Source organism: Salvelinus fontinalis, chromosome 33 (genome assembly GCF_029448725.1).
Source record: "Salvelinus fontinalis isolate EN_2023a chromosome 33, ASM2944872v1, whole genome shotgun sequence".
NCBI lineage: Eukaryota > Metazoa > Chordata > Actinopteri > Salmoniformes > Salmonidae > Salvelinus > Salvelinus fontinalis.
Genome location: NC_074697.1, coordinates 46162273 through 46181309, shown reverse-complemented (window position 1 = coordinate 46181309; position 19037 = coordinate 46162273).

Below are 19037 nucleotides of genomic sequence, written 5' to 3'. Positions count from 1 at the left end.
TCCATTGCTCGTGTTTCTTGGCCCAAGCAAGTCTCTTCTTCTTATTGGTGTCCTTTAGTAGTGGTTTTGTTGCAGCAATTCAACCATTAAGGCCTGATTCACACAGTCTCCTCTGAACAGTTGATGTTGAGATGTGTTTGTTACTTGAACTCTGTGAAGCATTTATTTGGTCTGCAATTTCTAAGGCTGGTAACTCTAATGAACTTATCCTCTGCAGCAGAGGTAACTCTGGGTCTTCCATTATTGTAGCGGTCCTCATGAGAGCCAGTTTCAACGTAGCGCTTGATGGTTTTAGCGACTGAACTTGAAGAAACTTTCAAAGTTCTTGAAATAATATCATAACTTGGTCTTTTACTAAACAGGGCTATCTTCTATGTTCCCCACCTTATAACAACTGATTGGATCAAACGCATTAAGAAGGAAAGAAATTCCACAAATAAACTTTTAAGAAGGCACACCTGTTAATTGAAATGCATTCCAGGTGACTACCTCATGAAGCTGGTTGAGATAATGCCAAGTGTGCAAAGCTGTCATCAAGGCAAAGGTTGGCTATTTGAAGAATCGCAAATGTAAAATATATTTATTATATTTGTTTAACACTTTCTTGGTTTTTACATGATTCCATATGTGTTATTTCATAGTTTTGAGGTCTTCACTATTATTCTGCAATGTATAAAATAGTAAAAATAAAAACCCTTGAATGAGTAGGTGTGTCTGTAATGTGTGCGCTGGGAGTCAGGAAGCGTTTAATAAATAAATGAAAACATAATCCGTAACAAGAACCGCGCACAGACAAGAAACAGAAACAATGACGCCTGGGGAAGGACCCAAAGGGAGTGACATATATAGGGAAGGTAATCAAGGAAGTGATGGAGTGCAGGTGAGTCTAATGACGCTCGTACCGATGGTGAAAGGTGTGCGCCATAACGAGCAGCCTGGTGACCTAGAGGCTGGAGAGGGAGCACACATGACAGTGTCCAAACTTTTCGCTTGTACTCTACGTTAGAACTGCAACCTGATTTTGTTGTATTACAGAAAGCCTAATTGATTTATAACTTGTACTAAATGCGGGAAAAACTAAACATATGTTCTCTAATTCACAGAAAAATGTCTGATAGGCTACATATTCACTCATTGGATGGTTCTTTCATCGAGCGGGTTTCCGCCAAAAATATCTTTGTATTTGGATTGATAAAGATCTAACGTTTAAAAAAACTTACGGATGAGTTAGTTAAAACGCTAAGAATTAAAGTTGCCTTCTTTTTTAGAAATAGATCTTGCCTCTCCATGAACAGCAAGAAGCAAATTGTGTAGTCAACTTTCCTGCCAGTTCTTGACTATGGGGACACCATTTACCAGAATGCAGCAGCCACTTCTCTGATACCATTGGATGCTGTCTACCATATTGCCCTTCACTTTATTACAGGTGACAGTTTTAATACTCATCACTGCATCCTGTATCAGAAGGTCGGCTGGATTAAAGTCCCCTAGATCACTTCATTACTCTCTTCGTGTTTTCAAAGCTCTGCTCCACAAGCTCCCAACATAGCTCACTTCCCTGGTGAAATATGAGATACCAAACCCATTCACAGGGTTGGTTCATTCTTGAGGTCCTGCTTGTCTCCACAAAGTCTGGTAAATCCATCTTTAGTTTCAACCCGCTGCAGTTCTGGAATACCATACAAAACAATTTACACCTGGATTCCCTGGTGCCGATAGGGCAGTTTAAAACGGTTGTTGTTGAATTTGTTTACTGAAGTGTGCAATTGTTTCAAAGACTAGTATAACTTGTTGTATTGACCTGATGTAATGTATTTATAGCTGTCTTGTAGTTTTTATATTTTGTTGTTGATGGAATTTTTGTCCTCAGGGCACCATTGCAATGAGACACTACTGAATAATTCAAAATACATAATCAAATAATGGTTGTTAGTGTTACGCCTAGCTGTTTCTCTCTGTGTTTGTGCTTTTATTTGCAGAATGGGGACAGGTGGGGCTGATTGGATTGTTAAGGTGACAAGTTGCACCTGGGTTTGGGATCAACTAGGAGATAAATGTTCCTGGTGCCCAGTCCCGCTCTCTTTCCTCAAGCACCATTTTGTGATCTGGTAGATTTTTTACATTTTTGTTATGTGCACCCTTCAACACATTTTACATTTTCAATTACACCCATCGCATGCCTACATTCACACTGCATAGGATTGTTTTCCTTTGTAGTGTTATAGTCTTAGTTATTTAATGGATATTTTTGTTACTCAGCTGCCAATGTGTGGACTCCATTGTTTGTCACCATCTGAGAGCCGGTTTGTGAAGTTAGTGAGATGGGTACTACCAACCCATCAGCGCCATTCACGTGCAGAGTTAATAGGAGATTACCGTGACTCAACGGTCAAGGGGATGTAGTCATGACTGGATCTGGTGTGGCGATAATGTAATCGACTACGTCAGTCACCGCAACAGCCCCACAACAACCAGAACCTCTTTAATGTAGCCCTCTTGAGCATCAAAGCGGTTAGCAGATGTTATCGTACACCTAACACTACATGGTTTCGCAACGTCTTGGCAGCTGCTGGAAATTATGTAGGCGTTGGGTAACTCCAAAAATGAATTCGTTTTTTCTTTGAACATTTCTCTACAAGGCTGTAATCTACAAAATATGTTGGTTAAAAGAGAAGTCCATTTTCTAACAGATGACCAGTTTTGTTCAGCAGTCATCACACTATTGTATGGATGCTGCTTTTACTGTATGTACAGTATATGCTGCCAGGTTAGACAAATCATTATCCAATCTTGATCTAATCACTACCATGGTGCTAGCTTTGTCTCAGGTTTACAATCCAGACATCAAATGGTCAATCCAGACATTTAAATGGTCAAAATAACTAAAAGTGGCGTAAGACGAGGCTGAAATGACATGTTGTCCCCAGTGGGAAGTAGGTGTACTATATTCATTGCCAATGTCCTAGAGTGCTACCTGTCTATCAGGGAGAAAATATGCCCCATGATTTGCCAGTATGAATGACTCTTCATAGTGGTGTTTGCTTTACTTTGGGTGGCAGGTAGCCTAGTGGTTAGAGCGTTGGGCCAGTAACCAAAAGGTTGCTGGTTTGAATCCCTGAGCCAAGGTAAAAAATCTGTTCTGCCCCTGAATAAGGCAGTAAACCCACTGTTCCCTGGTAGGCATCATTGTAAATAAGAATTTGTTCTTAACTGACTTACCCAGTTAAATAAATGTTAAATTTAAAAAATATATGCTGTATTATGTCAGTTTTGTCTGCACAGTTAGTTCCGTAAGCCCCAAGCGGTAAAGCAGCTCTGTTGTGAGTGTGTCAGACGACGGATAACGAGCTCTCTTTCAGGCTCTCTTCTATCACAGCACTGTCAGTGGAGTACGGGCACAGGTCACCTGGTAAGAAAGTTACACTCTTCTCTAGCATGTGAACTTTGGGTATGTGCATGCTATGGTGTGTGTGCATGAAGCTGTCTGTATTCATGTCTGTGTATGTGTCTGTTATTCATGTATGTGTTTTGATACCCTGCTGACTATTTTGTCTCTCTCCCAGTGCTGCGGTACAACTCCATATGGTGTAGTGGACCGAGGGGTGCTGTGCTGTAACCAGACGTTGCACCGTGGGGTGGAGGCTGGGCACCAGTGCTCCCCAGGTGGCCACTTGTATCTGCCATCCCGTGACATGGTGTGTGAGTCACGCGTTCATCTCAACGATCCAGGCAAACACTGCTGTGGAGAAGAGACCTACTAGCCTCAGAATGAGATCTGCTGCAGCGAATACAAGTGAGTTGCTCTGTAGGGTGAAACTGTACGTAGATGAAACCTAGCCAGGCAGTTTATCCCAAAGACGTGAGGTTATCACTGTCTGCAAGCACAGTTCAGAGTGGCACAGTTCAGAGTGGCACAGTTCAGAGTGGCACAGTTCAGAGTGGCACAGTTCAGAGTGGCACAGTTCAGAGTGGCACAGTTCAGAGTGCCTAAAGGCTAACGATTAGATCACTTCATCTTCAGCAGACTGTATCCAGCCTCCAATGTGTGTGTGTGTGCATGTACGTGTTTGTACTGTGACTGTGGAAAGTAATTTTCCCACTGTCTGAGACTGGGTGTGCATCTTTTTATCTTTGTCTTAGACATGGATGAATGCTGATACAAAGTGTGCAATATGTGAATGCCAGATGTTGGAGAATTGTGTGGGCTGCCACTGCTTAAGTTAAGCAAAATACCGACTCCCAGACATGTTTCAACAGGGTGTCTACCGCTGCAGCCAAAGGTCTAAAGGTCTCCTTCCATTCTGTACTTCACTTCCCTTTTTCCAGTCAGAGTCGTTCAGCCAGTTAGACTGCCAGACATCTCCTAAGAGAGGTGGTATGTCTGCTTCGGGGTCTCTATGAGGAGGCCAGACACCTTTTTGGGGGGTGGGTAGTTGTTTTTGTCTACCTAGCCCTGTTGTGTAAAATGTGCTTGACCTCGGTGTCTGACACTAGGAGGAAGCGGGTTCATTCTTGTTTGCTATTTGAGGAATGTCACTAATGTATGTTCCATGTAAATGTTAATTATTGACTGAAGTCGGTTCATTGGGAATACAGAAAAATGTACCATGTCAGAGCACACCTGACACAGACGGGAAGGACTTTCTGAACAACACTTGAATCTACTCATGTTTTGACTCTGTAAATTGGATTCACACATAGATCTAAAGTCTGTAGAAACGTGGTCGAACACAACATTAACAAACAATGCTCCAATGTTAGTCTCTAAATCTGTCAATCAAACTGTGGGTCGCGACCCATAGTACGGTTCACGGGAAGTTCCATGCCAGTCTGAATTTATACAGATGTAATTACTCAATACTGAGGCCATGAAATAAGCGGGACGTCTGTGAGAATAGTGCAGTTGTGAGTGTCGCACTGGAATTTGCTATCAATTTGACTCTAAATAAAGTGGCGGTCGGTGCTATATAAGATTGTGGTGCACTATTTTTATGAGTTTAGCCTTATTTCTATTACAGCATATTGGATGACTGTCATTCATAATACATTCACATCAGCAGAGCCTTGTCTGGCAGCGAGACAGTTCATCCAGCCTCATTTACTGCCCTTTTGAAAAACATAGCTGATATGGCTGACTTGCTTTAACAATTGTGGTTTCTAATGACAATTGAGATGTCCCCTTATATCATAGTTGTACGACGAAGATAAGAGGCGATCCGTAATTTCGATTAAGACATTAATGAGCAAGCTAGGATGGACGTAGTCAATATAACTACAGTTGAAGTCGGAAGTTTACATACAATTAGGTTGGAGTCATTATAACTAGTTTTTCAACCACTCCACACATTTCTACTACTCCTCCTCAGATGAGGAGGAGGACAGCCGTTACAGAACCACCCACCAAGAAAGGACCAAGCAGCGTGGTGACGAGAGGCAGCGATACCTGGAGAACTGGACTTAGGAGATATTAGATGGCAAGGGACCCTGAGCACAGGCTGGGGAATTTATTGGGGCACACGGGGAGTATGGCTAAGCCAGGTAGGAGACCTGAGCCAACTCCCCGTGCTTACCGTGGAGAGAGAGGGACCGGGCAGGCACCGTGTTATGCCGTGAGGCGCACGGTGTCCCCGGTGAGCAGGCATAGCCCGGTGCGGTACATAGCAGCACCTCGTATCGGCCGGGCAATAGTGGGCATCGAGCCAGGTGACATGAAGCCGGCTCAGCGCATCTGGTCTCCAGTGCGTCTCCTCGGGACGGGGTACATGGCACCAGCCCTACGCATGGTGTCCCAGGTTCGCCAGCACAGCCCAGTGCGGGCTATTCCACCTCGCCGCACTGGCCTGGCTACGGGGAGCATTCAGCCAGGTAGGGTTGGCCAGGCTCGGTGCTCGAGACCTGTAGTGCGCCTCCACGGTCCGGTCTATCCGGTGCCTTCTCCACGCACCAGCATTCCTGTGGCAGCCCCACGCACCAGCCCTCCGGTGCCGGTACCACGTACCAGGCCTCCAGGTCCAGCACCCCGCACTCGCCCTGAGGTGCGTGTCCCAAGTTCGGTACCACCAGTTCCGGCACCACGCACCAGGCCTACAGTGCACCTCGGCAGGCCTGAGTCTCCCTCCTGTCCAGCGCCGCCTGAGTCTCCCTCCTGTCCAGCGCCGCCTGAGTCTCCCTCCTGTCCAGCGCCGCCTGAGTCTCCCTCCTGTCCAGCGCCGCCTGAGTCTCCCTCCTGTCCAGCGCCGCCTGAGTCTCCCTCCTGTCCAGCGCCGCCTGAGTCTCCCTCCTGTCCAGCGCCGCCTGAGTCTCCCACCTGTCCAGCGCCGCCTGAGTCTCCCACCTGTCCAGCGCCGCCTGAGTCTCCCACCTGTCCATTCAAACTCAGTGCCTCTTTGCTAGATATCATGGGGAAATAAAAAGAAATCAGCCAAAACCTCAGAAAAAAAATTGTAGACCTCCAAAAATCTGGTTCATCCTTGGGAGCAATTTCCAAATGCCTAAAAGTACCATGTTCATCTGTACAAACAATAGTACGCAACTATATACACCATGGGACTACGCAGCCGCCATATCGCTCAGGAAGGAAACGCATTCCTTCTTCTAGAGATGGACGTACTTTGGTGCAAAAGGTGCAAATCAATCCCAGAACAACAGCAAAGGACCTTGTGAAGCTGCTGGAGGAAAGAGGTACAAATGTATCTATATCCACAGTAAAACGAGTCCTATATCGACATAACCTATATCTTGGCCAGGTCGCACCTGTAAATGAGAACTTGTCATCAACTAGCCTACCTGGTGAAATAAAAAATAAAAAAACTGAAAGGCCTCTCAGCAAGGAAGAAGCCACTGCTCCAAAACCGCCATAAAAAAAAGCCAGACTACTGTTTGCAACTGCACATGGGGACAAAGATCGTACTATTTGGAAATGTCCTCTGGTCTGATGAAACAAAAATAGAACTGTTTGGTCAGAATGACCATCGTTATGTTTGGAGGAAAAAGGGGGAGGCTTGCAAGCCAAAGAACACCATCTCAACTGAAGCACGGGGGTGGCAGCATCATGTTATGGGGATGCTTTGCTGCAGGATGGACTGGTGCACTTCACAAAATAGATGGTATCATGAGGCAGGAAAATTATGTGGATATATTGAAGCAACATCTCAAGACATCAGTCTGGAAGTTTAAAGCTTGGTCGCAAATCGGTCTTCCAAATGGACAATGACCCCAAGCATACTTCCAAAGTTGTGGCAAAATGGCTTAAGGACAACAAAGTCAAGGTATTGGAGTGGCCACCACAAAGCCCTGACCTCAATCCCATAGAAAATTTGTGGGCAGAACTGAAAAGGCGTGTGCGAGCAAGGAGGCCTACCAACCTGACTCAGTTACACCAGCTTTGTCAGGAAGAATGGGCCAAAATTCACCCAACTTATTAACTTATTATGGTAAGCTTGTGGAAGGCGACCCCAACAGTTTGACCCAAGATAAACAATTTAAAGGCAATGCTACCAAATAATAATTGAGTGTATTTAAACTTCTGATCCACTGGGAATGTGATGAAAGAAATATAAGCTGAAATAAATCATTCTCTCCACTATTATTGACATTTCACATTATTAAAATACAGTGGTTATCCTAACTGACCTAAAACAGGGAATTGTGAAAAACTGAGTTTAAATGTATTTGGCTAAGGTGTAAAAACTTCTGACTTCAACTGTATTTGCTTAGCCCTTTTGGAATGTACAGTGACATAATTCAGAACATGGGCCATTCTTAGTGTTCTCACTGTACACCAAGTCAGAACTGTAGGATAAGTTAAGGGGGAATATAAGCAGATAATGAAAGCTCTTCCAATATTTGATTACATTTCTCTAAAACAGGTCAGAACAGTAGGGAAATTAAGTGGAGTAAATAGACCAAATTATTAGGGCGTGGCACATGCGCTAACATCTTACTACACCACATACATTTAGTACTACTTTCTTAGCTACAGTATACATATCTCCCTGGCATATTATATCATTTATGCAGCAACATACAATACATTTTTGGACTCACCTTGTTGTGCTGTGCTCAACTGAACAGGAAGGTGGCGCGGCGGTCCTTTGTGGCCAAATTTTGTCATCAGTCCTTCTCTGCATTTATGGTGCTTTCAAAACAACTGGGAACTCTGGGGGGGAAACAAGTCAAATAATGATGAAGTCGTTGATCTTAAGGGTGTAGCTCTAGAAAGAGGCCTATTTACATTTCCGAGTTGGATGACCGTTCAAAACGTTTTCCCCCAGTCGGAGCTCGTTTAGTCCCAACTTGGTAAAATAAATATATTTAAAAAAAGGATTTGCCTGTAGATTGTCGACTTGATTCATGATGAGGACTGCTAGCTAAGATTTTGAGAGAGTATGATGTTGACATGATCAGTCCAATCAAAGCTACTGTACATATAATGTGATTTGAAGTAATTTTATCTGTGGCCAATGACCTTGAGCCTTCTTGGATTGGAACTTCTAATGTAACTCTATGGCAGCACCCATGGGGCAAAATTTTTGTAGCTCTACTCTCAGACTTGGCAGGGACGTAGTGTCCCCATGAGTGACAGAACACTGAGCCAATCATAGCGTAACACTCTGTATTTTCTGCTGCCTTGCCCCACCACCACAGAAAGCACTGAGCTAGGCTGAAACACCAGTATTATGGCGCTGCCTTACTCATGAAAACAAAAAAGAGACCATGTTTGTATGCGGCTTTAACTCAATTATATTTTTTTACATTGTTTGCTAACTGATATGTGACATGTATTAATGCAAAAATAACATGCAAGACAGGCTCTACCCCACCTGCCGTGAATTATGGGTCACCACACAGGGGCGGAGCCAGAGGGGTGTCTTGTAATTCGCTACTGGCAGTTTGATGCTGCTTGACATCTCATTTCACCTCTTGCTGAAAGAAGCATTTATTTTGACGTTCGGTGGCGCATTTTTCAAGACGAGGAAGAAAGAATAAAACGTTGGTTGTGAGATACAGAAGAAGAGAGAATATTTCCACAGCTCTACGAGCTCTTTTCGCGATTGGCAAAAGCATAATTTTTGAAGTAAGTTTTAAGGTTTAGCATCGGGTTTAGGTTTCCTGAACAAATTTTATGAAAGTTGAGTCGCTGTGTAAGTTAATGGTAGACCTTTGGCTCCATTAACAGACAGTTAATCAGGTGAGCGGTTCCCAATTCAGCCTAACATTATGTTTACATCTGTGCTAGTAATACAAGCATGTGCAGTGTTTTAAGTTACAGTATACGAATGTTTAGCTAATGTGGGGTGACTAGTAGGCTACAGCTGTCAGTGTTCAACAAGTTAACATTCAGCAATTGGAAATCCATTAACTCAGTTGGATTTTCGTACTTGAACTAAAAATGAACAATTGTTATTATCAATGATCACAATTTGCAGATAGCCTGTTTGCTATCGTAAAGGTGTAAGAAATTATAGCTATTTAAGTTACTTACTGCAGAGTTGGGCCAGCCATGATATAACTAGATATACTAGGCTGGTAGTTGATTTTAAGGTACAGTTATGATAATGGGGATTTGTAATTGAAATTGGTCTAAAATGTGGGTAATTGGATGCTTAGATGTAACCATAGACTCATATTTTTGCACAGGGTCAATGAAAAGAAAGGGAAAGATTTCAGACTTATTTTTAAAGAAGCACAAACAGGCAGATCAGGTGCAGACAGACCCAAGGCCTTGCATCACCACCGGACCCCAGAGTCAAAGTAGTCAGTCAGTGTGGGCAGACTTCACAAGGACCCAGTCTACCACCACCAGGTCAGAGCATCTACTATGCAGTCAGATGCCCAGTTCAAAATGTAAGTTTAGCTTCAGCTTGTAACAGATGATTTTGTCAGATTTAGCCTCACTTTAAAATGTTGGTTGTTGATTCATGTGTTCTTGTTTTGTTTGGCTGTGGCATTTTTATTGTGATTATACGCTAATGGTTCTTCTGTTCTTTTAATGTAATAGATGTATCAAGGGATGACACAGACGTCTGGCTCTGAGCAAGACAATGAGTCAGAGCTGCCAGGAGATGTCATTGAGCCCCTCCCAACTGCATCAAACACCAGATATGCTGTTCCAAAAGGACCCAATGGTAGGCCAGGTCTATACTTTAAACTACACATTTTAGTTAGCTGCTGTCAGAATCTAATTTTGTGGATCCCTAAATTATACATTTCCATAGAGCTATGACACATTATTTAACATGTAATTCAGACATTTCAAGATCCAGAGAAGCTGGACCTGTACAACCGTGTTTGAAAACATTTTCCAGAACTCATGGTACTAGGAAAAGGGCTTTCAAAAGGGCTTTCAACAGCTCCTGGTATAAGGACAATTCATGGCTTAAATATTCTGTAAGTCAAGATTCGACTTATTGTTTCAGCTGTAGGCATTTTTCTCTGCTCAGTACACCTGAATCTGCCTTCACATCACAGTCAGGTTTTTGTAACTGGAAAAAGGCGCTGTTTAAAGATTCTGGGTTTAAGCTCCATTCGAAGGCAGAGCATCATATCAATGCTATGTATGCTTGGAATCAGCATAAAAGGGCTATTGACAGCAACTCATCAATGTTAGATATCATAAATGAGTACCGGAGAAAGAAAGTGGAGGAAAACTGTACTTGAATTAAAACAATTGCATATGTGCTCCTATTAACTTCCACTCAAAACATAGCGCAGAGAGGTCATCGAGAGTTTGACTCTCACAACAAGGGTAATTTTGACCCTCTCATAGAGAAAATGATGAATGCTTGTGGCAATGCTAAGTACACAAGCCACCAAATCCAGAACGAAGTTCTTGAGGGCTTAGCTGAGATGGTACAAAGTGAAATAATAGGAAAAGTAAAAGAACGTGAAGTTGCGCCTTGACTCCTTGTTGTCCCCAGTCCACCTGGCCGTGCTGCTGCTCTAGTTTCAACTGTTCTGCCTGCGGCTATGGAACCCTGACCTGTTCACCGGACATGCTACCTGTCAGGTGAATTTTTTTCTCCCCTGGATGGTTTGTCCTCGGGGTTTCGCCTGCCAAATCAGTTCTGTTATACTCACAGACATTATTTTAACAGTTTTGGAAACTTTAGAGTTTTCAATCTACATCTACCAATTATATGCATATCCTAGCTTGTGGGCCTGAGTAAAAGGCAGTTTAAAGGCAGTGTCGGGAGGCTAGGGTCAGTCTGTGATATCTGGAGTATTTCTCCTGTCTTATCCGGTGTCCTGTGTGAATTTCAGTATGCGCTCTCTAATTCTTTCTCTTTCTCTCTTTTTCTCTTTTTCTCTTTCTTTCTTTTTTGAGCACCTGAGCCCTAGGACCATGCCTCAGGACTACCTGGCCTGATGATTTCTTGCTGTCGCCAGTCCACCTGGCTGTGTTGCTGCTCCAGTTTCAACTGTTCTGTCTGCAGCTATGGAACCCTGACCTGTTCACCGGATGTGCTACCTGTCCCAGACCTGCTGTTTTCAACTCTCTAGAGACAGCAGGAGCAGTAAAGATACTCTGAATGATCGGCTATGAAAAGCCAACTGACATTTACTCCTGAGGTGCTGACCTATTGCACCCTCGACAACCACTGTGATTATTATTATTTGACCCTGCTGGTCATCTATGAACATTTGAACATCTTGGCCATGTTCTGTTATAATCTCCACCCGACAGAGCCAGAAGAGGACTGGCCACCCTTATAGCCTGGTTCCTCTCGAGGTTTCTTCCTAGGTTCTGGCCTTTCTAGGGAGTTTTTCCTAGCCACCATGCTTCTATACCTGCTTTGCTTGCTGTTTGGGGTTTTGTAAAGCACTTTGTGACATCAGCTGATGTAAGAAGGGCTTTATAAATACATTTGATTGAATTAGGCGTTCATACATGTTTCTCAAACTTCAAATGACGTAGTTGTTCAAAATGGCACATTTCAAACTGTTTATGGTTCAGTTTAGGCATTAACTCAGAATTTTTAAGGTTAGGCATTAACTCCAAATGGTTAAGGTAAGGGTTAAGGTTTGGGATAGGCTTAAAACAAAAACATCAAAAACATGCAACCTTTGGAACCAGAAGCAGATGCTTGCACCCATTCGCCATCCCTGTCCACAACACTCTAGCAAAACTGAAACCTACTAGAAGCTAACAGCACTAACTTTTGCCCCTAGTGGCCGGTTTCCATGTCATCTCCTGACGTCCTCAGACATGGATGGACGTCGAATACTGACTTGTATCACAGGTGACCTGCCTGTTTATACAAACCGCTAATGTGCCCCTGTGGAACATCTACATTTTAAAAAACAATTATTAATATACACCATCACAATAAATCCATTATTTCTTTTAGGCAGGTCTAGACATGATATGAAGAAAGTGTATTTCAGAAGAACAGAATAGCATATTCTGAGTTGGCCTACTGTATGTTATCTGGCTATGTGCCATTCCAATGGCAGCCTAGGCTGTAGGCTAGGTCATTTAGCACACAAGACATGCTTATAAATCCAGTGCCATTATTTTACATCACATGATTTTATAGTAAGATGAAAATAATTGAACTGAATAAAATAACAAGGATATTATTCCCATTCCCGAGTGCGCAATGTTGAGCATAAAAGTAGTAATTTAAGAAAGGGTCCTAAACTCTTAATGTAGTTATCTCACAACTTCAGTTGTGGCTGATACAAACCTTAGAATGTCTTAGAAATCAAAGCATTTACACTACATGTAAAAAGTTTTAGAACACCTACTCATTCAAGGGTTTTTCTTTATTAGCATTTTTCTACATTGTAGAATAATAGTGAAGACATCAAAACTATGAAATAACACATATGGTATCATGCAGTAAGCAAAAAATGTTAAACAAATCAAAATATATTTTATATTTGAAATTCTTCAAATAGCCACCCTTTGCCTTGATGACAGCTTTGCACACTCTTGGCATTCTCTCAACCAGCTTCACATGGAATGCTTTTCCAACAGTCTTGAAGAGTTCACACATATGCTGAGCACTTGTTGACCGCTTTTCCTTCACTCTGCGGTCCGACTCATCCCAAACCATCTCAACCATTAGGTTGAGGTCTGGGGATTGTGGAGGCCAGGTCATCTGATGCAGCACTCCGTGACTCTCCTTCTTGGTAAAATAGCCCTTACACAGCCTGGAGGTGTGTTGGGTCATTGTCCTGTTGAAAAACAAATGATAGTCCCATTAAGCCCAAACCACATGGGATGACGTATTGCTGCAGAATGCTGTGGTAGCCATGCTGGTTAAGTGTGCCATAACACCTCCTCCTCCATGCTTCATGGCGGGAACCACACATGCAGAGATCATCCGTTCCCCCACACCGTATCTCACAAAGACATGGCGGTTGGAACCAAAACTCTCCAATTTGGACTCCAGACCAAAGGACAAATTTCCACAGGTCTAATGTCCATTGCTCGTGTTTCTTGGCCCAAGCAAGTATCTTCTTCTTATTGGTGTTCTTAGTGGTGGTTTGTTTGTAGCAATTCGACCATGAAGGCCTGATTCACACAGTCTCCTCTGAACAGTTGATGTTAACACTTTTTTGGTTACTACATGATTCCATATGTGTTATTTAATAGTTTTGAGGTCTTCACTATTATTCTGCAATGTATACAATAGTAAAAAATAAAAACCCTTGAATGTGTAGGTGTGTCTGTAATGTGTGCGCAGGGAGTCAGGAAGAAAGTTCAGAGTGAATCGTTTAATAAATGAAAACATAATCCATAATAAGAACAGCGCACAGACAAGAAACAGAAACAATGACGCCTGGGGACAGACCCAAAGGGAGTGACATATATAGGGAATGTAATCAAGGAAGTGATGGAGTGCAGGTGAGTCTAATGACGCTCGTACCGATGGTGAAAGGTGTGCGCCATAACGAGCAGCTTGGTGACCTAGAGGCCGGAGAGGGAGCACACATGACAGTGTCCAAACTTTTGACTTGTACTCTACGTTAGAACTGCAACCTGATCTTGTTGTATTACAGAAAGCCTAGTTGATTTATAACTTGTACTTAATGCGGGAAAAACTAAACTTATGTTCTCTAATTCACAAAAAAATGTCTGATGGGCTACATATTCACTCATTGAATGTAAATATCCTTGCATTTGGATTGATAAAGATCTAACGTTTAAAAAAACTTACGGATGAGTTAGTTAAAACGCTAAGAATTAAAGTTGGCTTCTTTTTTAGAAATAGATCTTGCCTCTCCATGAACAGCAAGAAGCAAATTGTACAGTCAACTTTCCTGCCAGTTCTTGACTATGGTGACACCATTTACCAGAATGCAGCAGCCACTTCTCTGATACCATTGGATGCTGTCTACCATATTGCCCTTCACTTTATTACAGGTGACAGTTTTAATACTCATCACTGCATCCTGTATCAGAAGGTCGGCTGGATTAAAGTCCCCTAGATCACTTCATTACTCCCTTCGTGTTTTCAAAGCTCTGCTCCACAAGCTCCCAACATAGCTCACTTCCCTGGTGAAATATGAGATACCAAACCCATTCACAGGGTTGGTTCATTCTTGAGGTCCTGCTTGTCTCCACAAAGTCTGGTAAATCCATCTTTAGTTTCAACCCGCTGCAGTTCTGGAATACCATACAAAATAATTTACACCTGGATTCCCTGGTGCCAGATAGGGCAGTTTAAAACGGTTGTAATGTAACAAGTATAACTTGTTGTATTGACCTGATGTAATGTATTTATAGCTGTCTTGTAGTTTTTATATTTTGTTGTTGATGGAATTTTTGTCCTCAGGGCACCATTGCAATGAGACACTACTGAATAAATAGAAAAAATACATAATCAAATAATGGTTGTTAGTGTTGCGCCTAGCTGTTTCTTTCTGTGTTTGTGCTTTTATTTGCAGAATCGGGACAGGAGGGGCTGATTGGATTGTTAAGGTGACAAGTTGCACCTGGGTTTGGGATCAACTAGGAGATAAAAGTTCCTGGTGCCCAGTCCTCGCTCTCTTTCCTCAAGCACCATTTTGTGATCTGGTTAATTTATTATTATTTTTTTTTTGATTAGGTGCACCCTTCAACACTTACACACATTTTACCTTCTCCATTACACCCCACGCATGCCAACTTTCACACTACATAGGTTAGTTTTCCTTTGTAGTTTGATACATTTAGTTTTTAATAAATATTTTTGTTACTCAACTGCTAACGTGTGGGCTCCATTGTTTGTCACCATCTGAGAGCCGGTTTGTGACGTTAGCGAGATGGGTACTACCAACCCGTCAGCGCCATTCACGTACAGAGTTAATAGGAGATTACCGTGACTCAACGGTCAAGGGGATGTAGTCATGACTGGATCTGGTGTGGCGATAATGTAATTGACTACGTCAGTCACCGCAACAGCCCCACAACAACCAGAACCTCTTTAATGTAGCCCTTTTGAGCATCAAAGCGGTTAGCAGATGTTATCGTACACCTAACACTACATGGTTTCGCAACGTCTTGGCAGCTGCTGGAAATTATGTAGGCGTTGGGTAACTCCAAAAATAAATTAGTTTTTTCTTTGAACATTTCTCTACAAGGCTGTAATGTACAAAATATGTTGGTTGAAAGAGAAGTCCATTTTCTAACAGATGACCAGTTTTGTTCAGCAGTCATCACACTATTGTATGGATGCTGTTTTTACTGTATGTACAGTATATGCTGCCAGGTTAGACAAATCATTATCCAATCTTGATCTAATCACTACCATGGTGCTAGCTTTGTCTCAGGTTTACAATCCAGACATCAAGATCTGCTGTGCCGGGAAGCTGTCCAATAGGGTGCTTGGAGACAACCTGTCCGTTAACCCACAGACCTAAGGCCTACAGCTAAAGCCTAGTTCATTAAACATCCTCCACTACGTTAGGTTTAATTCTGATCTCAAAGTCAAGTCAAACAGCTAAATAATCCATCTGTCTTTTGATTTGCTGTTGGTCAAGGCATGAAGACAATGCTGTATACTACAGGGATGTATCTGCATTTTTTTAAATGGTCAAAATAACTTAAAGTGACATAAGACAAGGCTGAAATGACATGTTGTCCACAGACCCATTGTCCCCAGTGGGAAGTGAGTGTCCTATATTCATTGTCAATGTCCTAGAGTGCTACCTGTCTATCAGGGAGAAAATATGCCCCATGATTTGCCAGTATGAATGACACTTCATAGTGGTGATTGCTTTACTTTGGGTGGCAGGTAGCCTAGTGGTTAGAGCGTTGGGCCAGTAACCAAAAGGTTGCTGGTTTGAATCCCTGAGCCAAGGTAAAAAATCTGTTCTGGCGTTGAATAAGGCAGTAAACCCACTGTTCCCTGGTAGGCATCATTGTAAATAAGAATTTGTTCTTAACTGACTTACCCAGTTAAATAAATGTTAAATAAAAAAATATATGCTGTATTATGTCAGGTTTGTCTGCACAGTTAGTTCCGTAAGCCCCAAGCGGTAAAGCAGCTCTGTTGTGAGTGTGTCAGACGACGGATAACGAGCTCTCTTTCAGGCTCTCTTCTATCACAGCACTGTCAGTGGAGTATGGGCACAGGTCACCTGGTAAGAAAGTTACACTCTTCTCTAGCATGTGAACTTTGGGTATGTGCATGCTACAGTGTGTTGGCATGAAGCTGTCTGTATTCATGTCTGTGTATGTGTCTGTTATTCATGTTGTATGTGTTTTGATACCCTGCTGACTATTTTGTCTCTCTCCCAGTGCTGTGGTACAACTCCATATGGTGTAGTGGACCGAGGGGTGCTGTGCTGTAACCAGACGTTGCACCGTGGGGTGGAGGCTGGGCACCAGTGCTCCCCAGGTGGCCACTTGTATCTGCCGTCCCGTGACGTGGTGTGTGAGTCACGTGTTCATCTCAACGATCCAGGCAAACACTGCTGTGGAGAAGAGACATACAACCCTCAGGATGAAATCTGCTGCAGCAGACACAAGTGAGTTGCTCTGTAGGGTGAAACTGTACGTAGATGAAACCTAGCCAGGCAGTTTATCCCAAAGACGTGAGGTTATCACTGTCTGCAAGCACAGTTCAGAGTGGCACAGTTCAGAGTGGCACAGTTCAGAGTGGCACAGTTCAGAGTGGCACAGTTCAGAGTGGCACAGTTCAGAGTGGCACAGTTCAGAGTGCCTACAGGCTAACGATTAGATCACTTCATGTTCAACAGAATGTATCCAGCCTCCAATGTGTGTGTGTGTGTGTGTGTGTGTGTGTGTGTATTGTATTATAACTGTGGAAAGTGGTTTCCCACTGTCTGAGACTGGGTGTGCATCTTTTTATGTTTGTCTGAGACATGGATGGATGCTGATACAAAGTGTGTGTGCAATGTGTGAATGCCAGATGTTGGAGAATTCTGTGGGCAGCCACAGACTCCCAGACATATTTCAACAGGGCGTCTACCGCTGCATCCAACGGTCTCCTCCCAGCCAAGGGTCTCCTCGCTGCCAAGGATCTCCTCCCATTCTGTACATCACTTCTCTTTTTCCAGTCAGAGGCATTCAGACAGTTAGACTGCCAGACATCTCATAAGAGAGGTGGTATGTCTGCTTCGGGATCTCTAGGAGGAGGCCAGACCTGTTTGGGGGGTGGGTAGTTGTTTTTGTCTACCTAGCCCTTTTGCGCTGCTGCGCCTTCTTCACCACGCTGTCTGTGTGGGTGGACCAATTCAGTTTTTCCGTGATGTGTACGCCGAGGAATTAAAAATGTACTACCCTCTCCACTACTGTCCCGTCGATGATGATAGGGGGGTGATCCCTCTGCTGTTTCCTGAAGTCCATGATCATCTCCTTTGTTTTGTTGACATTGAGTGTGAGGTTATTTTCCTGACACCACACTCCAAGGGCCCTCACCTTCTCCCTGTAGGCCGTCTCGTCGTTGTTGGTAATCAAGCCTACCACTGTAGTGTCGTCTGCAAACTTGATGATTGAGTTGGAGCGTGCATGGCCACGCAGTCGTAGGTGAACAGGGAGTACAGGAGAGGGCTCAGAACGAACCCTTGTGGGGCCCCAGTGTTGAGGATCAGTGGGGTGGAGATGTTGTTACCTACCCTCACCACCTGGGGGCGGCCCGTCAGGAAGTGCAGTACCCAGTTGCACAGGGCGGGTTTTCCTTCCTCGGGTATTCCTCTTGTCCAGATGGGTTAGGGCAGTGTGGTTGCGATTGCGTCGTCTGTGGACCTATTTGGGCGGTAAGCAAATTGGAGTGGGTCTAGGGTGTCAGGTAGGGTGGAGGTGATATGGTCCTTGACTAGTCTCTCAAAGCACTTCATGACAATGGAAGTGAGTGCTACGGGGCGGTAGTTGTTTAGCTCTGTTACCTTAACTTTCTTGGGAACAGGAACAATGGTGGCCCTCTTGAAGCATGTGGGAACAGCAGACTGGGATAAGGATTGATTGAATATGTCCGTAAACACACCAGCCAGCTGGTCTGCGTATGCTCTGAGGACGCGGCTGGGGATACCGTCTGGGCCTGCAGCTCAGTTACTTTCAACGTGGCACCGTCATAGGATACCACCTTTCCAACAAGTCAATCAAATTTCTGCTCTACTAGAGCTTCCCCAGTCAACTGTAAGTCCTGTTATTGTGAAGTGGAAACGTCTAGGAGCACCAACGGCTCAGCCGCAAAGTGGTAGGCCACACAATCTCACAGAACTGGAATGCTGAGTGCTGAGGAACGTAGCGCATAAAAATCGGTCCTCGATTGCAACACTCACTACCGAGTTCCAAACTGCCTCTGGAAGCAAGGTAAGCACAATAACTGTTTGTCGGGGGCTTCATGAAATGGGTTTCCATGGCTGAGCAGCCGCACACAAGCCTAAGATTACCATGTGCAATGCCAACCTTCGGCTGGAGTGGTGTAAAGCTTGCCACCAATGGACTCTGGAGCAGTGAAAACGCTTTGTCTGGATTGATGAATCACGCTTCACTATCTGTCAGTCCGACGGACTAATCTGGGTTTGGCCGATGCCAGGAAAACACTACCTGCCGCAATGCATAGTGCCAACTAAAGTTT